This window comes from Marmota monax, unplaced genomic scaffold, assembly GCF_021218885.2.
Source record: "Marmota monax isolate L192 unplaced genomic scaffold, Marmota_monax_Labrador192_F-V1.1 WCK01_AAM20220418_F8-fsc00035, whole genome shotgun sequence".
Classification (NCBI taxonomy): Eukaryota; Metazoa; Chordata; class Mammalia; order Rodentia; family Sciuridae; genus Marmota; species Marmota monax.
This window is the reverse complement of record NW_026691961.1, coordinates 5,998,284-6,025,580: the sequence shown is the minus strand read 5'-3', so window position 1 is coordinate 6,025,580 and position 27,297 is coordinate 5,998,284.

The following is a 27,297-nucleotide window of genomic DNA, read 5'->3' as shown; positions in this document are numbered from 1 at the left end:
ACCTAGAGCTCCACGATTCTATCTGACTTGGCCTGCATTAGGTATCTGAGACTGGATCAATTTACTCTAGCCAAGGGGCAGAGACATCTACTACAGATCATGATGCTGGGAGCCCCACTGTGAATTGGGGAGTCACAGAGAATCCACAGAAGGGCAAATTGTGTAGACCGAGCAATCTCCCAGCCATGCTATGAGGAAGCCCAAGCCATGGCAAATGAATCATGACATGATCCTTCTAATAGCTGACAAAAGCTAATCTCCAGAGGTAAATATCCTCAGTTATTCAGCCACTAAAATTGGATTAATTAAAAGTAATTGTGTGATTATTTGGTTTTCTCACTAGAAAGTTGAACTTCATGAAGACAGAGGACCGTGTTTGTCTCATTCATCAACATTCCAGCATTTAGCCAGGGGTGTGAACCACAATAGGTAGTCAGATAATTGCTGAATTATCAACTGATTAATTAACATTAATTTAATTAATTAATCCAATTAATTAATTAATTAATTTAGGAACTTGTGTTTACTCACTTTGAAATGCTTCTCTCTCTCTCTCTCTCTCTCTCTCTCTCTCTCTCTATATATATATATATATATATATATATATATATACACACACCCCTCTCTCTCTTGGTCAATTATCATTCATGGTAACAAATTCCAGAGTCATCATCTTATCTTATTTGCATGAAATATGAAGGATATGAAGGGAGTTAAAATTACTTACAAGTCTTATTTTCAATCACCTGAAAGGGTTTTATTTGCCCATCTGTTCTGGTTATCTATTCCTGCATAACACACTCCAAAATGCAGTGGTTTAAAACAACAATAGGCATTGGCTTGGCTCATGAATCTGCAAATTGGGCAGGGCATGGTGGGACGACTCATCTCTGTTCCACATAGCATCTGCTGTAATAGCTTGGCTGGGGACAGCAAGATCCACATCCAAATGACTGGCAAGCTGATGCTGGCTGTCAGCTGGAAGCTAGCTGAGGAGGTGGACCAGGAGCTCAGCTCCTCTTCATGGGTGCCTTCCTACAGCCTGCTTAGGCATGCTCACAATATGGTGGCTGGATTCCAGAAATGAGAATCCCAAGAGAACAAGGCAGAGAAGTACATGACATTTATGATGCAACCTCAGAAGTCACGTAGCATCGCTTCTCCCATTGCTGTTGGTCAATACAGTCACAAAGACCCACCCACCTCAAGGGGCATCATGCCATGGAAGGAGAGGCAAGGTCGCATTGAAAAAGGAGCCTGTGGGATGGAGATACTGTTGTGGCCATGTTTGGAGAATACAATCTGTCACACTGTCTCCTGGGTTGTGTCCCAGACAATCAGGTAGAACTGCGGCATTGTTTAAACTCTATTCACTGGTCTTCTATTCAGTCACCACTTTTTGAGTCATTTATGCTGAGCATAGAATGAAAACCTGGAAGTACACAGATAAATGAGAAAGCTCCTTTCCACTGGAGAGTTTTCAGATGTGTAGAGAAGAGGAAGAATGAAAATCCAATGTGAAGAGTGATTCCACCGACATATATACAAGGCAGGGAAAGAGACGATCAATTATGTCTGGAATGGAAGCTACATCCTACTTTATCTAAGTACTTTTCTGTAGTGGATATGGGTTCTGTCGTGCCGCAAGGTTACATTTTCAGAGTTAATATGTGTTCCTTTAGAGGAGCACTTGGCACCTGGGTGTACCACATGGGAGCCACAATGGCCAGAAAGAATGGGACTTCTCGGCTAACCAGGGAGTCACCACTGAGCCTGACGTATTAGACTTCATAGATGCTCCTGGGAGTCTTGAATTTTTCCAGGAAAGAGAACTCCAGAAAGCAAATTTAGTAGTAATAGTAGTACCAGTAATACTAGTAGCAGTGATAATTTTTAATAAACATAAAAAACATTTTCAGAACATTTTTAGATTTACAGAAATCTTGAGATGACAAAACCAGGATTCCCATATTCCCTCCTCCCACTTTCTCCTATAATTAACATCAGGTTATTTTATTATATTTATTACAATTAATGAGCCCATATTGACATACTATTATGAACCACAGACCATTATTTATTCAGAATTCTTGAATTTTTACCTTAAGTGTCCTTTTTAGGTCCCAGGTACCCCCTCACATTGAGGTGACGTCTCTTAGGCTCTTCTTGGCTATGACAGTTTCTCAGACTTTCCTTGTTTTCAGTGACCTTGATAGTTTTGAGGAGTACTGGTCACATATTTTGTGAGATTCTTTCTATTGACAGTTGTCTGATATTTTCTCATGATTAAACTGAGGTTATATGTCTTGAGGAAGAAGATTGCAGAGATAAACAACCATCTTAACAAGGGCACACAGATTCCACGATGTACCATTGTTGACTGTCACCTTGATCCGTGGCTGGCCTAGTGTTGGTCAGGTTTTCGGAATGGAGAGTCACTCTTATTTTCTCCCCATTTCATACTGTGCTCTTTGGAAGAAGATCAGTACGTTCAACTCACACTTACAGAGAAAGTAGTTTTGCGTCTATAACAAACTACCTGGAATTGTACATGGGAAATTTGCCTCTTCTCCATTTATTTGTTTCATTATCTGTATCAGTGTGGACTCAAGGATATTCATTTAATATTTAGGTTATAATCCAATCCTACTTCATTTTATTGCTCAAAGTGGTCCCTATTTGGCCATTGAGAGTTCTTTTGGTTGGTTTCTCCATATCCCTTTAACATATCCCCATCATTTGGGGGCAATGATGACTTTTTTGCATGTATTTAGCAAGCACTAGAATAGAAAGGTTGTTATTACATGTATTTCTAATTTATTTATTCAAATAAGCCTATGGCAGGAGTGCTCCCATTCATAGCTAAGGAAGCTGAGATGCAGAAGGGTTCAGTGAACTCTCCAAGGTCACAGGCCTAGTCAAAGGTAGAGCAGCATGTGGATTCAGGCTGTCTGGCTCAAGGTCCCCCCTTTATTTTAACAACCTGAAAATTGAGAGAAATTCAGCCTCAGGGGACCCACCAGCCTACTAAAATATAGACATTAGTTTTATGCATATTGGTACGTAAAAGGGACATAGGAATCAACTTTCCAATGGCCCAAACTGGTCGCAGGTACTTTTCTGTATCTTTTAGTTTCTGTCCTTCACTCCACCACCCAGTATTAGCAGTCAAGAGGAAAAGCTGGCCAGAGAAACCCACCCGCATGATAGTGAAGCTGACCTACATGCTGCCCCTTCTTGGGAAGTTGTGGAAAGATGAATGGACATGTAGGGATGAGTGGTGATGCTGACATTTCTGAAATATGAAGGGGGTCTATTTTGGGTCTTGAGTGGGTCTTCCCAGAGCTCCTTAAATTAGATTGCATGAGCTCATTCCACCCACTGAGGAGCAAGCCCTCCGCACAACACACTCCCCTCCAAAACCCTGCCACTCAACTCCCTCCACATCCCTTCCACCCCTGCAAATGCCAAGAGAGCTTCACAGGAGCCTGCTGAGAATTACTAATCATTTTTACACCTGTCTGGGTAAAGCCCAGAGCAGAAAAGAAAGCAAACACCCAAATCCCCTTTGAAAGCCCCTCAGTCACCAGAGATATGGTCCACAGACTGCATCCAGTGTCCCTGTGCAGCCATATGCCCAGGGCATAGGAAGCTCAGAGAGCCTGCTTTTCTGCTTCCCCATGAAGCACAGCCTGAAATTGGAATGAAGATCATTGACTCCTCTCCCCGCCAAGTTGGGAATCAAAGGTCTTGCCTCCCCCAAATCATTCCCCATTCTTCCAATGTTCTCAGCTTGCTTTCTCTTGGTTAGAAGACTGTAGCATCTTGCACAATAAAATTCAATTTTAGCAATTTCTCCACTGCCTCCGAGAAGGGGGAAGATGCTCAGTATGAGGGCAGCTTTGCTTTATCAGCTTCTGTTTTGGAGGATGACAGCACCATCCTTTAGATTTCTTAAGGAAACAGAACAGAGCCAAAGTAGGCTGTGGCGCCCAGCTGGGGTCTAAGACCTTGTTCATAATGCCTCAAGAACTTCAAAACTCACAAGGACAATACCTAGTGTAATATGTGCGTTGACATCTAAAAGCCCAAGAAAACTGGGCCATGGGTATAATGAGAGGCAAAAATACTGATAAATGGAAGGGGAGACGCACCTGAGTGTCCCTTGGAGTTTTTTCTTCCTACTTTAAGAACAAAATTGGATGGGAGCCGTGCCTTTCAGAAGACGTCAAAATTGCCTCACAACTCCGGCAGAAGCGAACTTTGTTTTCTAAATTTAAAGACATTGCCGCTTCTGTAATTTGTCTCCAATGAAGCTGTGGCATCTTTTTTTAGCCCTGGCTTTGTTGCTCCCTCACTGTGTGGACACAGTTACTCAGCCTGTTTAGAAATTCAATCTACTCATCTGTAAAATGGGGACACCATGTATGCTTCTAAGGCCATTTCACCTGAATAGTTTCCTCACTAGGCACTTGGACAAGGTATCTGTAAGATGTTCAGGGCCCTCTGAGACAAAGCAGATGTTGTTCCTGACCTCCCGAAGTCTAGCAGATACCAGGGAAAGTGAAACACATCTGTATGTGAAAAATAATCTAGAACTCACACAAATACACACACACGAGCCCCAGATTTACCGGTAACTCACAAAGTTCCCGTCTCATCCTGACTGCCATATTTCCAGAAAATAGCAGATAAGCCATTTTAAAGACAAAAAGTGGTTATTTTCATGCAAGGACACTTCCTCCTAAATTATGTCAAGGCCACTGGTTAAGGTTAAAGAGTATCTGGACCTTGCTGTGCTCTTCTTTGTGGCCTCTTCCCTTTGCAGTGTGGCTCAGTAGCATGACTGTGGCAGTTACCCAAGGAAGGAGAAGGGAAGCAAATCAACACAAGTTATTTTCCACTGTCAATGAGATTGGGAAATTATGTTATGTGGATATATGAATGTGGCCTAATGAATCCCAGCTACTTAGTATAATTATAACACACCAATAAAAATAATGTGAAAAAAGAATGAGTTGTTTTCTAATGGAAGCAGCTATGTTTGAAGATCTCTTTGGCCATTCATTTATTCATTCAAGAAACATTCGCTGAATTATAAATGTTCAAACATTCACCTTTAGTCAAGTAGTATTCTTGTGGGCACAGACAATATGCCAGTGAGCAAGAAACTCATGGAGTAGAGAATTAGGTGAAAAAATTGAAAAGGCAATTATGAAACATTAATACAAGCTCTGGGTGTAGGATCAGCACTCTGAAGGCACAGATGATAGGTTCCTCTCTCCCCTGAGGCAGTCAGGGAAGACTTCCTAGAGGAGATAGAAGCTGAGACCATCGGGATATGCAGAAGTTGACTGGGTGAAACAGCATGATGAGTAGGTTCAGGAAAGTGGAAAAGCAGATGCAAACGCAAAGAGGTGGGGTGGGTGCTTTACATTTGTGGGGGCGGGGGCGGGGGGGCGGGTGATGGTTAACAGGAGAGACCGGCAGGGTGGAAATTTGAGACTATAAAAACCAGCTTGGGTGTACTACTTTAAGTCAACAGACAACCAGAAACAGGAGTTGAGGAGAAACATGGCAGGTTCAGGTTTGCATTTTAGGAAGAGCCCTACAGTTAGGGTGCAGAAAAGCAGATGCAGAAATGAAATTCAGGGAGACCCCACAGAACTCCAGGATCAGTGAAGATGTCCACCATTTGTAGAGCATCCTCCCACACAGCATCCCCCTTAGTATCTGGAACAAACAGATGAAAGAGAAACGGCAGCCTCCCCCATGCATCAGAGGCGAAGCTGTAAAAGAGGGCTTCTCAACTTTGGCCATACCGCCATCTTGGTCAGGTCATTCTGTGTGGCATGTGGGTATCCTGAACATCGTTGGGTATTAACAGCACCCTTTGCCTCTTCCCACTTGATGCCGATAGATTCCTCCCACCAAACGTGACAATCGAAAACATCTCTAGATGTTGTCAAATGTCCCCTGGGAGGGCACAAACACCCCTGGTTGAGAACCTTTATTCTACCTCGGTTCACACAAGTGAGGATGCCTCCTGGGACTAGTGTCTCCATGGCCTCCGTCAACACCTTCCCCCCGGTCCCTTAGCTTCATTACTATGGCCTGGGCCAAGACATCACAATGTTAATTTGCTTCTCAAAACCTGAAGTTTTCACTGGGAAAAATCTTCAGAACAGATGTCTCTTTCCTCAGTCTTTTCAGTTTTCTCATACATTAAAGTAAGGATGACTCTTTCTTGTCTGCTAAAAATCCTTGGTGTCCTGGAAGCAAAAGAGACTTCCCTCATCTCATGTGCCATTCTGCACGTTTCCTCTCAAACCAGAAGAGCACTGGCACCAAAAATGAGTACACTTTGCTTGGCCTTGGAGTCTATTTCTGCCCTTCTAAGGGTATGTGCTACTGTCTTGGGCATTGCCATCCATACAATGATTTAAAGTTTAAAATATGCATTTAAAAAATGCTAATAATAGTGGGCTGGGGTAGTGGCTCAGCAGTAGAGTGCTCGCCTAGCACGTGCAAGACGCTGGGTTTGATCCTCAGCGCCACATAAAAATAAATAAATAAAATAAAGGTATTGTGTCCAACTAGAACTAAAAGAGAAAAGTATTTTTTAAATAATAATAATAGTAATTCCTCTCATGGATCTGCATACCCGAGTTTGCTCTGTGATTAAATCCGTAGATGTATTTTAAAAAAAGAGGGGCATTTTACAGGGTAGGTAGAGCAGCCAGAGCCCAGTGAGGCCCATTTCCTCCATTCCCTCTGGATGTTTAGGGCAGTAGTCATGGAGGGTCTCTTTCCTCACTCAAATTACCTGCCAGACAAAGGCAGGTTTTTAGAAGAGTCCTGAGCATGTAATTTTATTACCTTAGTGCCAATTTTAATATAATTTATGTAATTTCTTCTGCAGAAGAAAAGTTGTTTTCCTAAATACCTGGTAAAATGAGAGCTGATGGAAGTTTTTACTCCCACCAACTCTCTCTGTAAAATTTTCTACTAAAAGAAGGAACATGGAGAGGTGCTCAGCTCAAATGGCCTCATCTAAAAGCAAAAAAAAAAGGCTTGCCGTGCCTTTCAGGTTTGGCAATTTCAAATACTTGTATCTTGGTAGACCAAACATATCTCAGAGACGGCCACCTTAGGAAGATCCCACTAAGCTCAAACTTGGTCAGGGTTCTTACCACATGACTGACATTCCAGGTTGGACCACTCCTGTCTGGGAACAGTCCTGGACATGTCAGGTGTTTAGTAGCATCCTTGGTCTCTACCCATTTGAAGCCAGTTGTGACAACTGAAAATGTCTCCATTTATTTTTCTCAAATGTGGGAAACAATGAATTTTACCTTTTCATTCCAGGGTCTCTTTCATCTAGTCCTGGAACCATCAAGTAGTAGAGAGCAGGAAGCTGCATTTAGTGTTCAAGGTGAATTCATGGACAATAAAGAGTTGCCACTCAAGAGAATAGAAAAGATCAATTGACTGGGAGTCTCACACAGCCACATCCTGCAATTTTCCTCTAGCACCTAAAGGTCTATTTGCATAGCAGGAAGCTAGACCTGAACATCCCTTTCTATGATTTATTCAGCAAAGGCTTAAGTGGTCTATCTTGGCCAGGCACTGTCATAAGCACATCAGAGAACAGCGTATTTGCTCCACATAACCACGCTGTGGGGTAGGTGATCATTACCATTGCATTCCACAAAGACATTATACAAGAGACAGTGAACAGCAAACCAGAATTCAGACTAAAGCATTTGATTCCACAGCTGGGGCTTTTCATTAGAAGGCTGTGTGTGTGTGTCACATGTTGGGGAAAGGGAAATGAATTTGAACCCAGATCCACCAGGTCTTATCTCTTGGCTCTGTTGCTTCCCAGCTGGTGAACTCAAGAAAGTTGCCCGATGTCTCTGGGATTCAGCCTAGTTATGAATAGAGTAGGGACAATGATACCTCTATCAAAGGACTGCAATGGGGACTAAATCCCACAAGTGTGGTGCCCAAGAAATGTTCACTGGGTGCTGGTTAACTCTCCTTCTACCGTTTCAGAAGTGAGTCACCATGAACAGAGACAGAAGAGATGGAAGCAATGGTTATCCACAAAAGGACTGGATTCTGAGTCCAAGTCACCATATTCTCTCAGCAGGACAACTGCAGTAGCCTCTAGAAGGGTCTCTCTGCTTCTCTTGCCCCTATAGAAGGTTTTTCACAAGAATGTCTCTAACTACTCCCTTCCCTTAATGCACACCCGCTGCCATATGACTTGGAAGCTTTTCCTCCTTGAAAGGAGACTCTGTTTATCCACCCTTAGAATCGGGTCTGGCTTCATGGGTTGCACGGCCAAGGGAATATAGTAGAAGTGACACTGTGGCAGTCCTCAGCCCAAGCCTCAAGAGATTTCCTGCATCTCCATACTCTTAGGGTCCTGTCCAGCCACTATGTGACTTGCCCAGGAGAGCCTAGTGGATGACATGAGACCACATGGACCAGAGCTCAGTTGTCCCGGCCATGGTCCCTGATATGTGAGAGAGCCCAGCCAAGCTTAATGGAGTGGATCCACCACCAGGGGATGAGTGAGCCCAGCCAGAAGCAGAGCAAGGTACCCAGCTGGGCCCAGCCCAAACCCCTGAGTACAAAACACAAGCAAAACAAAGTATGTTCACTGCTGAGTTCTGAAGTGGTTTGCTGCTTTGCAGTGGCTAATACAACCTTCCCCAAACTTCTTATCCAAACAGCAATCAGCAGGATCATTGAAAACCCTAAGTTGGGCTGGTGATAGTTCAGAGGTAGAGCATTTGCTTAATGTGTGAGAGGGTTCCATCCCCAGCACCAAAATAAATAACTAGAAATAAAAAACAAATTCATTGTATATACTTCCCTGATTATAACTCTCTAAGAGATTAAAACTCAGGAAGGGGATTGAAACCCAAATGGTGATCTACTTAGGTCTGCCTGATCCAGCCCAGGCCTACCTTTCTGACCCATCACCCACCACTGTCCCCATTGCTTCCCATGCTCTGGCCACACTGGCATTAATCCCATCCCTGGCAGACACCAGCTTCCTTCCTCCTCAGGATTTTGCACCTATTGTGCCCTTTGTGTGGAAGACTCCTTTCCCCTCATATTCAGATGTCCAGCTCCTTCCTACCATTGAACTCTCAACACTGATGCGCACTCTTCAGAGGAATCCTACAGGCCACCCTAACGGCCCCCTTGCTCACAGGCCTCTCTGTGTCTTATCAGTATCTGACATGATGGCTGCTCCCCACCAAGAGCAGAAGCTCCCTTGTGGCTGGAACTGTGCCTACTACATCCACCATCGCTCCACAGCACCTGCCCCTGAGCCCGGCACATCGTGGGTGCTCATTAAATAACTGTTGAATGGGTGAGGAAGGCAAGAAGGCCCTCCGTTCATCCACTCAACGCCCCAGCTCCCCGCCATCTTTCTCCCAATCTCCCCCAAGGACTAGGAGCTCGTGGAAAACATAAAGGGAATCATGTCCTCCAATTACCACATGTGGAGCCCAAGAGCAAAGCAGAACTGGGCTGTGGGATTACATCACAAGCAAACCCATGCTGTAAGGCCCTATTAAAACCAAAGAGGGCTGATCCATTGCTGTTGCTACCCAGCCCCACCACCAGCTCATGAAAGTGAGAAGAAAAACTGAACCACGCCTCTCTTTGTGCATCATACTGGGGGGAAGGAAGGAAGATTGGCTCTCTCCATCTCCAGGAACCTTCTCAATGTTTCAGTCCCACTTATTTCTTCCCTACCCAGCAAGAAGAAATACTCAAAAAAGAAGAACCCCAAATCATGCCTGCCCTGAGAGGCTAAAACACCTGCTTTGATGAACCCCTTTATGATCAGGTTGCCCCAGCAGTTGTTCTGCTGAGCCCCTCCCCAACATAGAAGGAAATTAATTTCCTTCCCTCACATCCAACTGCAGCTCATCCCAGCAGCCCTGAGCCAGCCCTGCAAATAAGAGCCTGAGGAGCTGCCCCTATTCCCAACCACCAGCTCCCAGGACCACACAAAGCTCCCAGACATGTCTTGTTTGACCTGAACTATTATTTTTATCTGCATTAGGTGCCAACATTTAACAATAAGATGACTTAACATAAAAATCTGTATGTCCAACTTCTCTTGGAAAATCATACACTCTGACCTGGAACCCCATCCCCCCAGTGCAAAACTGCCACCACTGAGGAACAGCTGCCCAGCAATGACAGGACAGGAGCTTCTCGTTTCATCACAGTGTCACTCTGCCTGCTTCACACTGATGTTACTTACCCAGACCTCACAGGTATTAAGATTGCAACCCCTGTTACACACACACACACACACACACACACACACACGCACACACACACACACAATAGTGAACTGAATAGGCCCCAAACCCAGTGCAATAACACCACAGGCCCTGCATGGAGACCTTTGCTAGACGGCTGTCTGAATCAAATGGGAAAGTCCAAAATTCTCAATATCCCCTTTGCCATCTCTCTGCACCCTCTTCCCTGCAGAACCAGCTCCTGCCATGACTGAAAATCATCCTCGGGAGAATAGGGACACATGGAGGGAAAGTGAACACAATTTTAAGACACTTAACATACTGCAGATTGCTAACTGCTCACCAGAATCCATTTCTTCTTCCTAGCACACAGCTCACTCACAATGACTAACAAAAACAGAGGTGTCCCGCCTGTGTCTCACTGGTGAATCTGAAGAGTTCAGAATCTCCAGGAATTTATTAGGAAAAGAAAAACAGGAGGATCACTGGCAGGGGAAAAGGTGTCAGATGACTCCCACTCACATGAGTCTTAAGGAGTAGATAGAATCCTGAAACCAGACATAAGTGGCTCCAGGGCTGACCTCAGTCCACCTTCATAGTCCCCAGCAAATCTCCTGGCCTTAATCTCTTCTTCTGTAAAATAGGTATCATAATGCACTGACCCGAAATGTGTGCTGGGAGGCATGAATAAGTGAACCTGTGTAACATGTCTAGCACACATGTGTCGGTGCACAGTAGGACCAATCGGTGTTACCATTCTCAACTTTTAGATTTCTACTTCATGCAGAGCCCCAGGGTTTCTGCTCTAGACAGACATAAACAGAGTTCCTTGAATAGATGTCAAAGCAACAGCCAGAACTGGTGCAAGTCAGAGATGAACTTAAAGGACAAAAAAATTTGAGACCAGAATGGTCCCTAAGGGAGAGTCAAAGAGGGATTTTCAAACACACAGAGGTTGGCATTACCTAATTTCTCCCTATTATACCATCCCCTACCATCACCAGCTGCTGAGACCAGCCACCTGCTAGGAATCGTCAGGAGGGAAATGCCACATCACAGTTCCAGAATTTGAACATAAAATACTACAGACTCACAGGAAAAACATATGGTATGATAGGAAGAAAAAAAAAGTGGTTTTGAATGTCTCCAAGAAGCAGGGCTAATCAGATGAAGGGGAGGCAGCCACCACCATGAAGCAATTTGCGAAAGAGCAATCTCCCCTAAATGAAGACACACTAAATAAACAGCTCCCAGGATACACAGAGAAAGCGCATCTCCGTGCCAAGCATCCTGGGCAGGGGCTGCCTGGGACACTGCGCCAGCTTGCACCAGGGACTAGAGGTGTACCTCTAGCGGAGCCACTGCTCCTCATGTTAATCCCCCGCTTGCAGCCAAAATCCATTGGGGGAACTTGACCTTCCTTAGAGGAAGCAGGGCAGGAAAGCAATCAAGGCTGTGTCGCCCTAAGAGAAGACCTATAGTACCCATGGCTTTTTGTTTTCTGTGCCTTGATGCTTTGGCATCTGGGGCCTGCTGCCCTCAGATGAGCATGATGATGAGTAACAGAGAGCAAACAAGTCATCCCTGGGCACAGCAGCTTCGCACGCAAACAACCAATCCAGAGCCCTCAACCTCCTTCTTCATGGGGCCACCATCCTCCTGCGCTAATCACCCCAGGGTCAGGTCTACAACACGCTTACACACCAGAGCCTGCTGCAGATATGCCAACCAGCCAGTCCTGACCCGCTCACCTGCCTCACCCTCCCTTCCCCATGGAAGCTACGATAACAGTTCTTGCCCACATTCCCGACCCCCCAGCTCTGGCCAACCCTGGTGTCTCCCCGCGGGGCCTCCTGGGGTGTGGAATGCCCCCTTCTCTTGGGATCTGAGTACAACACGCTGTTTTTCCAGTGGCAGTTATCTGTCTGTTGGCCTTGCCATACCTAAATAATAATTAAACCTTATTTTAAAGTACAGTCTAAGCCATCTCCCAAAGCCACCCAGTCCCTGAGACCTTTAGTCTGCTGGTCTTGGAGTTTCCTTCCATGCAAGAGTGGCCACTAGGGAAAAATCAGCCGAGACAAGGTGAATTCCCAAAACATTAGTTGGCTTACATTGACAGTGACCCTGGGGAATTCCCTTCTCCTTAGAACTCAAGGTATTCTCCTGAGGTCACTGTCCTCTCAGCTCATCCCTGAACCCTCCAGTGAAGAGTCCCATGAGGAGGTGACTCTTAGATGGAGATGTCAAATGAAGTGAGGAAGTCCTAACCTAGTGAGCTACGTGTGTATCTAAGGATAAAGTTCCAGGCAAAGAGAACAGAACATACAAATGCCCTGCGATTAGAACAAGACATGCCTGCCTCCTGGTAAAACAAGTTGTCTAGCGTAACTCTTTCAAGATTCATTAGGCTGAATGAAAGAAGCCAGACACCAACAGCTTACATTGGGCTGGGAGGTAGCACAGTGGTATAGCACTTGCTTAGCATGTGTGAGGCCCTGGGTTCATATCTGGTATGATTTTAATTGCAAGAAACATTCAGAATGGATAGATCCATAGAAACCTAATGCTTAATAACAGTTTCCAGGGAATGGGGGAAGAGATGAATGGAAGTACCTGTTTAATTGGCACAGGGTTCTCTTTTGGGGTGATGAAAGTGTCTTGGGACTTGTTATGGTTTAGATATGAGGTGTCTCCCAAAAGCTCTGTTGAGAAAACGCAAGAAGGTTTAGAGGTAAAATGATTAGATTATGGGAGACTTAACCTAATCAGTGCAATAATCCAGTGCATTGACCAGGAATTAATTGGTTGGTGACTGTAGGCATATAGGGTGTGGCTGGAGGAGGAGGATCTTTGGGACATGTCTTTGGGGTATATATTTTGTACTTGGTGATGGGAGCTCTCTCTCTCTCTCTCTCTCTCTCTCTCTCTCTCTCTCTCTCTCTCTCCCCCCTCCCTCCCTCCCTCCCTCTCCCTATCCTTCCTGGTACAGTGAACTGAGTAGCTTTCCTCTGCCGCACTCCTGCCACCATGACATTCTGCCTCACCTTGAGCCCCAAAGAATGGAGTCCACCACTTATGGACTGAGACCTCTGAATAAACTTTTCCTCCTCTCATTGTCCTTGCCAGGTCTTTTGGTCACAACAGTGGAAAAAGCTGACTAAGACAGGACTAGACAGAGGTGGGGGTTGCCCAAGATTGACAATGTACCAAATGCCATGGAATGGCTCACTTTTAAGTGGATGATGGTCAATTTTCTGTTTCATGAATTTTGCTTCACTTTTAATTTTTTTTTAAAAAGGAGCCACCTTTGTATTACCCTCCCAAGCTTCTCTCTAGTCAGATCCTACCCCCTGGGGAATCTGTCTTTTCCTCTCCTTGTTACTATTTTTCTCTCTTTTCTCCTTCCATTATCTCTCTTGGTTATCTGTGTGAGCATGACTAACTTTCACAGGGACCAATTCACCCAGAAGATGGAACCAAAAGACTTATCTGCCAGACCTTCCTCAAAGAAAACCCAGTATTGAACAAAAGTATATGTTGCAAGAGAGAGAGAAGAAGGGACAATCAGCAACCCTCACTAAAAATGCAGCAACGAATACACCCCTTCATCCCATGCCTCTGCCCCCACCTTCTGCCTGCTGAGGAGAAGACCATTATTAATCAACAGGCCACTTCACACCCGCTTTGTGTCGCCCATTACCTAACCTCAGCCTCTTGCCTGAACTTTTGGTTGGAACTGCCTCCTTCCTACTTCCCTCTCTTCTTCACTTAGATCCTGGGTGCTCAGGCCAGAAGAATTTTTAACAGAATATCTATTATGTTAATACCTTGCTCTCAAACATCAGATGGCGCCACCATAACATAATGGAGTTCTGATTCCAACAGCAGGCGCCATTGCAACAGGAGGCCAACTCCATCCTTCGGCTCCAGTCCCATTCCTGATGGACTGAGCGCTGTCTGCTACATCTTTTCAAGTTTTATGTCATTGCTTATCCTCTCACTGTCAGAAATACCTGTCCATCCATCTCTTTCCTGAGTATCCAAATCTGCCTCGTCTGCCCAGATCCACTCCCGCCACTCGTGTGGGGACAACTTCATTGAGTCTCGTGCTCAGAATCCACCTCCCCCTTCTCTTGCCATCAGCACTGGTGGGGCTGATGTGCTCTTGGTAAGAAGGAAGAACATCTCATGCAGTCAAGAATGTCTTGAAGTTGGAGACCTCGCCTTGGTGAGCTCTGTGGGCCCAACTAACACAGTGATTGGCACTTGTGCACAGAGACACTGCTTGTTGAAATAAACTGTATTGAAAGTTCTCAAGGACACCTAAAGGATTTTTAGCAACGTGTCCTAGACTTTGTGCGCCTTGTTTCTTCCATAAAAATGAGATTTGCAGCAAAGACCTTGGAAACTAATTAAGTATTAGGACATTTCTATGCTCAGACACAGGCATCCATGCACTTCGGTAACACTCCCACAGAATGGCACCATCAACCCATGTTCTCCTCTCTTAATTCATTAATATTTGACTTCTCTGGCTTTCAGATGTCTTGAATATTTTAATTACAGAATCTTATTACATGCTCAGGGATTTTAAGAGAAACAGACACAATTTTCATAAAAGTTTTATGAATCTGACTCAATATGTGAATATATTTCAATCCAATAATATTAATAATCATTAAAATTTATGGCAGACTTACTTGGTGCCAAGCATTATCTCATTTAATCCTGACTACAGTCTTAAGGGGGTTCAGAGAAGTTAAGTATTTGCCCAAGGTCACACTGAGCCTGACCCAACCAACACGCTTTGCCAATTTCCAAAGTTGCAGCTTTATTATCGTTTTTAATTAATGTCTAATACTCATGGAACCCTTGCTACCTACAGGGCAGTACGCTTGTTTCTAGAAATGCTAGGAAATCAATGCTGCTCTCTTTTCCCAAGAGCAGCCTCCACCCAATGGCTGAGAAGCTGGTGGATTGAGGGAACTGCTCCCTCAGCTCCTCTGAGCAGCACCCTGAAGGCTGCGTGCTCCACTGACCGCCAGAGCTGCCTGATGTGATCCCCCTGGACAGCACACCTGCATTCACTGACTTCCTTTCTCCAGATTACACTGCTATCCTCCAATGGTCACTCTCACAGGATCTCCTCCCAAAGAAGGGAATTGACCCGTAAAGTTTGACATTAAGATTGGCAAGATTTCCAGGTGTAGTGGTACACGCCTGAAGTCCCAGCAGCTCAGGAGGCTGAGGCAGGAGGATCGCAAATTCAAAGCCAGCCTCAGCAACTCTGAAAGGCCCTAAGAAACTTAGTGAGACCCTGTCTCTAAATAAAATATATTTTTAAAAAGGGCTGGGGATGTGAGTTAAGTAGTTATGTGCCTCTAGGTTCAATTCCCATACACACACACACACACACACACACACATGCACAAACTTCTTCGTAATAAATATTTTCAGCTTTAAAAGCCAGACTCCTCTGTCTCAACAACTCTAGCCTGCCATTGTAGCAACAAAGCCACAAGAGACGATATGTAAAGGGGTAAACATGGCTGTATTCCTATAAAATCTTATTTATGGACATTGACATTTGGATTTCAAATAATTTTTATGAGTCTTGAAATATTATCTTTCTTTTGATTTTTTTTTTTGCAGCCATTTAAAAATCTGCAAATTCTTCCCAGTGGTAGTTTGCAAACCTGCACTTTACAGTGTTCTGTTGTAACCCTCGTGTTAACCATACAAAATGAGGTCCATCATTGTTTCCATCTTCCAGGTGACAGAAATGTAAGTTCAGGAAGGTTCATGGCTTTAACATAACACACGTGCAACTTCCAATCAGAAACAGTGGTCAGCCAAATCCAGAGGTGGTCTTGCGGAACATCTGCTCCAAAGCTCCTGATACCCCACCACTTTGGAGAATAGAGTGATTATTTTTGTTCCTGAGTTGGTACCTTCCTCTTTGCACCTCTCAGCTCAGCCTGCTGACAGCAGCGTGGTGACTCAGTGTTCAGTAAGGCAAGCAGCAGCTGCACCCAGATGCCAGCCGAACATGACGTGCTGATACACACCTTGGTAACAGCTGCTGCCTCTGCCTTTGCTAAGAAACCGTGCACCATCCCAGCAGGAAAGAGGAGCTTGAGAAGATCCCAGAGAGAGTGGAGTGGCACCTTGCAGCCAGGAAAGCTGGAGAAAGCCCTTCACCTGCCGTTCTGTTGGCATGACATCGACCTGCACTTCTCTGTAGTGTTTTTGCATATAGGACCCACCTGTTTGTGTGATTAAGAGCATAGTACATTGTACCCTTGGGGCCAAATAGAACTTGGTTAGACAACTCCAAGCTTGGAGTGGGCATGCCAAGCCCCATATCAAGTCAAAACAGCACAACAGAAGCTCTCCCAGTCGGCCCAATGGCCAGGTGGAGAAATAACACTCTCATAGGACTTGCATGGTGCTTGCCATGGGCCAGGCTCTGGCCTAAGACTTTATATACATGAGCTTATTTTATTTTCACAGCAATCCTACAAGGCAAGGGCTATTAAAAACCCCATTTTACAGACAAGGTCTCTGAGTGGCCAAGTTAAGTTTCCCAGAGTCACAGTTAAGAGTATGGCAAGGCTGGATTTGAACCCAAGAAGACTGACTCAGCCCATGCTCTAAACCAGGGGTTGGCAAACATTTTCTGCAAAGAGACAGATAGCAATATTTGGGGCTTTGCAGGCCACAGATGGTCTCCTACACAGACTCCTTTTTTTTTTTTAAACAACACTTTAAAAATGTGGAAACCATTTTTAGCTCAAGAGCTATTCAAAACCATCCCTCTCTAAACCATTATCCTATGGAATGCAGGTGCTATGTTTGTATGCCCCCAAAATTCATGCTAAACCTTAATGTATTGGGTGATGATATCAAGAGGTGGGGCCCTCAAGAGGTGATCAGGTCATGAGGGTGGAAGCCCCCATGGATAAGATTAATATCCTGAAAAAGAGGCCCCAGAGAGCTTGGTGTCCCCTTTCACCATGTGAGGACACAGCTAGATGGTGCCATCCATGAAACAGGAAGCCCACACCTCACTAGAACACAACTCTACCTGCACGCTGGACTTCCCAGTCTCTAAAACTATAAGAAACAAATTTCTCTTGTTTTTTATAAGCTACTTCATTGCCGGCATTTTGCTAGAGCAGCCCCATGGTTTAAGACAACAGTTTTGAAAAACTAGCCCCAAGTCCCCACCCCTACCTGTGCCTGCACCCTTCGCTCTGTGACCTTCAGGGCCCACCCACTCTGATCTTGGGCCTGGCCATGTGACTTGCTTTGGCCAATAGGATTTAGGCAAGTATGGCCCACACTGAGGCTTTAAGCACATCTGCACAACTCTTGCTCTTTTACCTTCTCTGCCATCAGCATGAGGACAGGCTGACCTTGGTCTGCCACAGATGATCTCCTTCACACACTCTTTTTTTTTTTAACATCACATGGAGAAAAACTCAGCTACCCAGTCACCCAGACTTCCCAGCAGAGGCCAGCCTAAATGCACCAACCCCCAGCCAACCCCCTGGACAGGTGAGAGAGCCCAGCCACTTTGGGCAGAGCTGGCTACCCTAGCCATAGCCACAGGCAACTGCAGAGCCTGAGCAAACCCAGCTGGGATCAGGCAAACCAAGGCCAGGGGCTGAACAGGTGCATCATTCATCACCAAGTCCGGTGGCTGGGATGCCTCATGACAGTGGAAATAAATACCTACAACAAAAGAAAAGACTTTGGGCTGCAGCTAGTAGAATTCCAAATGTGTTCATCAGCTTCCTATCACTGTGACTAAAACACCTGACAAGAACAGTTTAGAGGAGGAAAATTTGAGTTCACGGTTTCAGAGGTCTCAGTCCATGCTCAGACAACTGCACAGTTCTGGGCCAAGGTGAGGCAGAACAATATGGCAGAAGGGCAAGGTGGAAGACAGCTTTTCACCCCATGGTACCAGGAGACAGAAAGCAAGAGGAGCCAGGGACAAAACACAGCCCCTAAAGACACAGCCCCAGTGACTCACTTAATCCAGCCACAGCCCACCTGCCTACAGTTACTACCCAGTAATCCATGCAAAATATTAATCCATCTAATAGATTAATCCACTGATTAGGCTATGGCTATCATAATCTAATCCTTTCTCCTCCTGTGTTAACACAGGACCTCTTGAGGGACACAGCTATCCAAACCCTAATACCAAGTAAAGAAGAAAAAAGTAGTGTCATTGTAGGTTCCTAGAATGATCTACTGAGGTCAAGGACTAGCACATCCTCTCTTCCCTCCTGCCTCCAATCAACAAACCACCAGCAGTTCTTGAGTTCTGTATTTTGAGAGGAGAGACTGAAAGACACCCTTCCTTTTAGTTCCAAGTAAACATTCTGGAGGCGTAGTCATTGGTTTTAGAAAGTGGGGTACCAGGATTTGCTTGGTTGGAATCAGGGGACCACACAGGGTCCTGATGAAACATGGAAGCACTTGCTACAACCCATCTGTATAAGACAAAAAGATGCTTCCCATGAAGCATCTGAGTGCTGAGTGACTCCCTGTGGGAGCCGTTCCCATGGAGCAAGGTTAAGGTGGTAGACTCTGGAGCCACACTCTTTGGTTCAAATCTGACTCTGTCATTTTCTGACCTACACATTTCTTAACCTCCCTCTGCTTCAGTTCCCACATCCGTAAAGTAGCACTAATAATAGTGCCTGTCTCGCAGGTAACTATTAGCATCCTTATGGAGATAAGAGTTAACATTTGTAAAATGCTTGAACCGTGTCTACCAGAGAGCAGGCTCTCCTCTCTGTGGGGAGCAAATGCTCAAGGATATAGGTATCAGAGCCTACTAACCAATACGTGTATACGCATGGGGCCTAAGTGATGCTGTAAGGAGAACATACTGAAAGAGTAACTAGCATCAGGAAATAATGATGGAATCATTCAGACCCAGGACAAGAAGAATGGGAGTTAAAGTATTAATCAGAAATAAAAATGACCGGCTGCCATAATTCTTACACATCATATATTTGCTCTGAGAGAGAAACTAGAGTAATCAAGGATAACCAACTGAGAGGAAAGCTGCTGGCTGATTAATGGCTGGATATTTCTCTGAGCTGCAGGAAGCTTTCCAGAGACTCATAAATGTCCACCCAACTTCAGAATTTCCTGTAGATGTGGCAGACTATGCTAGTTGACTACCCATTACCTGCTCCTCTCCATTTTTCTGTGACAACACAGCCTAGATTTGGACCAGCCTGTGTGTCCGGTCTCACGATTAGTTCAAGCTCATCTCAACAATTCTATTCCTCAATGATGCAGCCTCCATAGCAGTTGAGAGTCCCATAAGACACAGTTTGGGCCATTGAGATATAAAGGTGCTTTGAGGATCAATGGAATCTGTATAAGCTCCAAATTAGTTGATAAAAGGTTATGGACAACCAGAAAGATCCATTCTTCATAAACTAGCTCTGAATGCAGAAAGAGTGACTGGCAAAGCAGCAGCAGCTTTGTGACCAAGGGGAAAAGACCAAAAGTTATTAGCCAAAACAATGTTGAAATCAGTGAAACAATGCCAGCAATTGCCTACATTCAGAATTGTCACTTCATGGGAAAAAGAATTTTTGAATGCGAATATGTTCCAAATGAACTAAAATTCTCTGCATTAAAAGGTAGTTCAAATAAGTTTGGGGAATGCAGCATCCTTGATTCCTATCTTCTAACATGCTAAGTATGCACCAAGAGCTCCTAAATTTTGCATATGGTGAAGAGAAACTGACTCTTCTTGCTCTGGGGTCCAAGTACTGATTTCAGGAAAAGGAACTCATGAGTTCTTCATGAGACAGGTGTAGCATGATTGTCCCAGTTTCTTTCAATCACTCTCCAGTGCCTCCAGAACAGGGTGACTTTGTGATATGGCTGTTTCTGCTACCAGCATATATGGAAGGATCCTGGGCACCCTCGAGGTAGTGAACATCCCAAAACAAGTCCCCTATACTGCAGAAATCACTGTGACATTTAAAGGCTCTGAGAAGTCCTGAAATAAAGACACCCACACAACTTTGCTTAAGTCAATGGTTTCAAACCTCAAGGAACAATGACCCTCTTTCTTTTCTTTACATTTTCCCTTTCCTTAAAAAAAAATAAATAGCTTAACATCAATTCATAGAATGAGCATTTCTCAAAATTCACTTTGGGAAACTGATGGAGAACAGATCTATCCTCTTCACCACCCCGGCAGAGGCGTTTTTTCACGCTGGCATTGATGCTAATTTAAGCGCAGACTTATCCAGAGAACAGAATAGAGATGAAAATAGTCAAAGATGGCCTGAGATGAAAGAGACCTTAGAAGTGAGAGGGTTCAAAGTTTTCTTTGTACTCATGAGGAAACAGAAGGTCCAGGGAGTGGCTTGCTGGAGAGGCCAACAGCCCCAGCTCCTGGGGGAACATGGGCTCTCCAGACACAAAGCCATCTCCCCACCAAAGTGGGGACCCCAGTCCCTACAGGGCCCCCCATTGGAGAGGAGAATTCTGAGGCACCAGCTTCCACATATGGGGGTAGCACCACCATGCAGGAGCACCCCAAAGGGGCGGAATCTGGGAAAGAACTCCAGATCATTCAAGTTTTGACATTTCTTCAGTAGCAGTGAGCACAGGCTATAAATATGGCTGACTCCCTGGCAACAAATTCACTTCCACCACTCCCTGGCTGTGTGACCTTAGAGAAGCCACTCTGCCTCTCGGTGCCTTGTTATCTCATCTGGTATATGATGGGTCTCCACTTAATAGGATTGTCATAACCATAAATGAGATAATATTCTCCAAATGCTTTGGGCTGTACCTGAATGGAGAATATGTGTTCAGAAAAAATAAATTGCTTCTATTGTATGATCCCATTTATCTGAAATGTCCAGAATAGGCAAATCAATCTTTTTAGAGACAGATTTTAGATGAATAGTTGACAGAGGTTGGGGTGAGGGAAGATAAGGAGTAACTGCTAATGGGTGTGGGGTTTCTCGTTGAGGCAATAAAAATGTCATAAAACGGAAGCACAATTCTGTGAGTACACTGTACTAAAAACCTTTAATTGTGTAGATGGGTAAATTATATGCTGTGTGAATTATTTTTCAATAAAGATTTGATTAAAAATAGAGAATGTGTGCTTTGACTATGTTTAGAGGAGGAACCACATCACAGTCTACACTTGAGCTTGGCACTTAGTAGGCACTCAATAGTACGAAACTGAATTATACTGTATTTTCTGATTTCTAAGAGGCTTTCTTTGTCCTTAAAAGAAGTTGGCACATCTCTTGAAATTGATACGTATGTTATTAATGTCATTTTTCCCCCAAAAGAGAGCTGCTCTTAAGTCAATGGTTTGTCTTGCAATCAGCAGCATCCTGGAATCAAGAACTATGGCAACAAATGCATTCATCCAAAACAGTTATTGATGATTTTCACGTACCAGATTTCAGAGAGCATTATCGTTTCTGTCTTCCTCAAATGAGGAATCTAGTGTAGAATGTTCATCTATAAGCTTTTTATAGAACATTGTGGCAATCGACTTGGCTTAATGGCTGTTAAAATCTTCTTGGAGCATCAGGACTAAGCTGAACTCCGCTGCTTAGGACGTCGTAGCCAGTGCTGCCTGGGTTCCAACCAACACACCTGTGGCCCAGCAGAGTCCACCATAGCTGCAGGTCATGTTCCTCGTGGCCTGCATGGCTTCGTGCTTCAGGTACACACAGCTCTGTGCTTTTGTGCTTACAGGGTTCCTCCAGGCTGGGGAGCTTGCTTGGAACACACGGGGAGCCAGAACTGCAGAGATTGTCATTCCACCAAGCTGAGGCTCTCTCCGGCTCCCTTCTCTGGACAATTCTGGAAACATGTCCCACAGGTTTCTCCAGAGGTCCCAGTGGAATCGAACCCCACTCAGCTCCAAAGGAACCTGCCAAACACACTTTCTGGCTCCCTTTCCCTGTATCACTACTCCTATTTCTCTAAGGTGAATGATCTGCTCACATCCTTGTCTTGGGGTTTGCTTTTAAGGAAACCCACGCTAAAAATAATGTTTTGAAAACAGATGAAACTTTAAATAGCTTATTACCTGTATTTATTTTTACTTCATCTCACCTTACAGAGGATCTGTGGTGGCCTATAACTAAGTTACATTCAATAAAATGATAATGGATTCATAAATAACAAGGAACCTAGACCAGAAAATGAAGGAATGGGTAGAAATTGAATAAACTGTCATTTAATGATAGGCGTATATATCTGTTTTCCTCTTCAGAAATGGGTCTACTTGATTGGGCCATTGTTCTGGCTTTAGCAATGGCCTTGACCAGGATGGCACGGGGACTCGGTCTTGTTCCAAATGTCTCTCGTCCTTCCCCTGGGACCAGTGGGCTAGCCTGGGAATATCTTTCTCCTGGCAATGGCAGAGGTCAAGAGGACGCAGGCCCAAGCATGAGGCACTTTCAAACTTCAACTCAAGTCACATTTGCCAAATGGAGCCACGTGGCCATTGAGTCATAGTGGGAGAGCATTGCAGAGTCACATGACAAAGGCATGATCTCAAGAGAAATGATAAATGGGAGCCAAGTTGCCACAGGAGACAGACATGAAGAGGTTCAAGTCTGCTTGGGTCTAAATAGCTGGCATTTGGACCATACAAAGTGGCTGGATTTATTTCTCCAACATAGTTACACTTTGTGATAATTCCCTTAAGTGCTACAAGAGGAATAGAAATAGTTTTCTGTGGACTTGGAGGTCAAGGAAGAAAGATCCAGAGACCCAAGGAAACAAGAGAAGACTTGAATCCCAAGCAGAGAAAGGACAGCGTCTGCTGTTGCCCCATGTGAGGAGGGCTCCTGAGAGGGGTCTCCTGCCTAGGGAACTGGTAATAAGGGGCTGCTCCACACCGGCTTTTACACTGGCTTTTTGCTGAGAAATCTTCAAGGTGACCCCATGCAGAACTTGAGGCTCTAGGGAAGCAGAGCAGCATCCCACGGAGGCCTGCGAAAGGAGGGGCGGGGGTACGTTCTCCTTTGCAAATGGTTAAAAAGCCCAGATCCAAACCTAAAATTAGGAAATTAAAACTAAATAAGGGAATTCAAGCAGAACCATTTCCATCAAAAGCAGCAAGCATATGGGCCATGCTGTCAAGTAAAGACCATCAAACTGAAGAGTGTAAATGAATCTGGGAGATTAGACAGATAACTCAGAAGAGGAGGAAACGTGCCTTTTGAAAGCCCAGATCACGGAGCCGATTTGTCACCCACAGGAAGGCTGCCCTCCACTTCCGTCCAGTCCTTTGAGACAACCGCCTGCCTTAGAACATTTGGTGTTGCCCCCTGGAAAACTTTCTACAAAGAAGAAAGAAGGGAAAAAAAAAAAGTCCCCCAGGATATTACCCAGTAGAAAGCTCTTTTTAAAAGTGTCTATAACAGCCTGTTGTGTGTTTTAATGAGTTGAATGTGCGCCTCCATTGGCTGGGATTTTAAAGACAGCCTTTCTGCCTGCTCCCTCTGGCTCCTACTAGTTCCTGTTTGATTCTGCATATTCATAAAATGCTCGGCAGGACACATCACAGTTCAAACACACTTTCAGCTTTGACAACTTCAATAAGCCTGTTCCTCTGCACTCGGCAGTTAATTCACTGAGCTCATAAGACACTCCTACTGGGCATTTTGAACTGTGAGTTGGCAGAGCAAGGTGCCGATTTCAAAGGCTGGTAACGGCCTTTGTGGGGGACAGGAGGAAAGGGTCTGCCAGACAGGTTCTGCCCACTTCTGATTAGCATGGGGAAGAGAAGCCCTCCGCCATCTCAGTTTGCAAGAGTTTATGTTTTACTTTTCTTTTTCTTCTTCCTCCCCTTTGGGAAGTTCTATTAAGCAAAATGGCAACTGTAAAATGCAAAGAGAGAAAGAGAAGAAGGGAGAACACCCCTGCCAGTAATTTGTGAAGTTCCTCTGAGCCCTGACATCTGTTCCATCACATGAGGTTCAAGGTCACCTTGACTTTTTAGTTGGTTTGTAGGGTTGGCACCCTCACTGCTTTCCCCACCTTCACTGTGGCCCAGGGTCCTCTCTGTCATGTGACCACAGTAACATTCCTAGAGCATAATTTGGATCCACATTCCTTCGTTTATTCAGCAAATAATGTTTTGGGTATCCACTAGGTGCCAGGCAGGGAGCTGGGCTCAGGGACACACAATGAGGAAAGCAGACAGAGCCCTGGCCACGTGGCGCTTAGTCTGGCAGAGGAGGGCACGTTGGTCATATGACAGTAAAAATAGATGGGAAGTGACCAGTGTGGAGCTGTGAGGTGGAGGGGCGTGGGGCCCCAGAGGCTCAGGACAGAGGAATGGAGATCCGAGAAGGTTCCCTGAGGGGGAGACAGTTGACAGCAGTGGCAAGATCCTCAGGACTAAACAGAGGATGTGAACAGGATGGGATTGGAACAGGAGACAGGAAACGAGCCTCCCAGCAAATGGGAACAGGCTTGAACAGAAGCACTGCGGTGGGGGGAAGTACGGCAAGCGTCAAGGATCCGGGTCTGCGCACATCCTGCTCCCCTTGCTCTTAGGAGAAGGTCCGAACCCCTGACCAGAGCCTACTGGATCTAGCCCCAGGCGGCTCATCTCCTTCCAATCCCATCCCTCCCCCTCATGCTTCCACCGTCCAGGCCACCTCAAGCACACCCTGTACACCATCTTGGGGCCCCTTGAAGGGAAGAGAAAGGACCTTGCTGGGGAAGTCGTCTTTGCACACACAGGCCACCATCACACCACAACCCTAAAAACTCATTGCTGGTTGCTCCCATTTCTCAGGAGAGGAAACCAAGGCTTGGGGTGGATCAGCAACAAGACAACCATCCCACAGAGTAGGGGGGACCGGGACTCAAACCCTGGTGTTCTGACACCAAAGCTTGACTAACATGTTATACTGCTCCCCCGCAGTGCAGCAGAAGTTGGGAAGAGAAAATGGGGAAGGTCTTTGGGAGAATATTGAGCAGGCCCATGTGGCTCCTCTCCCAGGCCAAGTCCACCTCTCAGTAGAGGCTGTGCCAACCAGGCTCAAAGGAGAGTTCAATATGTTGGTCAGCCACGTTGGCCTTGAGTGCAGCACAGGAAGGGAGAGCACATGTGCCAGGTACTTTTTATCCCTGGACCAGCTGAATATATCCTCTAGGTACCTCCCCCAGTCCAAATTTGGGAAACAGAAGCATGGAAGAAAGTTCCTTCTGCTTAAGACCTCCCTGGGCTTCCTCTGAACCCTCCAGGGCTTCTGCATGTACAGTTCCAAAGCCCCCAAGTTCCTTGCAGATCAAGTCAGAGATGCAACTGGCTCCCAGGTCAGCAGACTCTCCTGCCACCAGGCTTCTCAGGATTACACAAGCCTCACCTCTGAGGAGCTACACGCATCTCTCCCCACCAGGCATGAAAACCATTAACCAGTTAGCTTCCTCCTCATTCCCTCCAATAAAACTCCAGCACAAAAAGCAGAAACTTGATGACCTCATACCCCATGGCCAGCCTTCAGCCACACACAGGCCTGCCATTTTCAGAGACTCTCCCTGACTTCACGCTGCCCCGGAAGAAACTTGGAAAATCCAGGGCTGTCTCCTCTAGCAGTCTGTTACAGTGACGCTTATGAACCTGGCAGTGTCCAGAGTTGTGCCCAAATCCACTGGTGGGGTTTCGACGGTTTTGACCATGCCATCTGTGTCCAAAAAAAGAGCAAATAAAGGTAGCTGCTCCTCTTCACCACACGGAGCCCCCCAAGCTTGGAGCTTTCTGGAGGAAACATAAATACACACGTTCCTCTCGTCTTCCTGTCCCCTCCTTGGCTTTGGCACTCATATTACGAAGAACATTTATGAAATGCAATCAGCTGCAAAGGCTTTTTTAAAGGCAGACTTTAAAATCATCTCTCTAGGTCTAATTATTTTTCATAGGGAGACCAATACTTCATTTCACTGTGTTTTTTTTGGGCTCAACAGCCATCTTCCCTCCCACAATAATCAGGCCACAATTCAGAACACATGAGGACAAGGGACTTCACAGGACCCAGGGGCAATTTCCATAATGGATACAGAGAGGGTTAGGTCCTCACCAGGCGCTTGCTTCCGGAAGCTTTATGATCAGAATTAGCTGGGTTGGGCTCCTCTGCATCCTCTTTCCTCTACCCTTCTGTTTTGAGGACGACTCTAAGTTAAACAGAAAGTAAACATTTTCTGCTCAGTTTTCCAAGACAGTAGAAGCAGAGGGTTAGAGCACAGACCCTGGAGCCAGACCTCCAGGGTTTGAATTCTGGCTGCATCTCCTATTAACTGCACCACCCTGGGCAAGAGGTGCCACCTCTCTGGTCTCAATTGACTCATGGCAGATTAATAAGAGAACCTCCCCATGGGGCTGTTATGGGGGTAAAAGGAGCTGATATTCGTACTTGGAATGCAACAGGCAAGTAGGAAGTAGCACATATGTATTTGTTAAATAAGATAAATGTCTGCCCTGCATCCCCCCACACCTCCCTTCCATCCTGACTAACAGCTGGCTGTGTCTCAGAATGGCAGAATGTGAGGACAGAGACTGGAGTGGCAGCTGCCAAGGACCCAGTGAGCTGGAAGTTCTTGCCATCCGTGTCACAGCAAATGGACAAGTTCTGATGTTGTGCTTTTTCTTTTAGATTTTTTTCATGCAATGCCTAAAAATGTTTTAATTAACTGTCGTTATTTTTAAAGGGGATTGTCTCAAATAAAAATGTGGTCCCGTGGCTGCTCTCAGAATTAATGCATGAGCTCTACCTTGCTGGGCTCGCCTCCCTACACAGCAGCCATCGGGTGGGTGGGGGAGGCTCTCTGCAGTTCTCTGGGCCTCTCTGCCTGCAGGCTTTGCTCATTTGCCTCACCCACCCGGCCCTGAGAGGCATTTGAAGTCATCACCCTCATTCTATGCTACGCTGTGGGTAAGCCTCACAAAGGC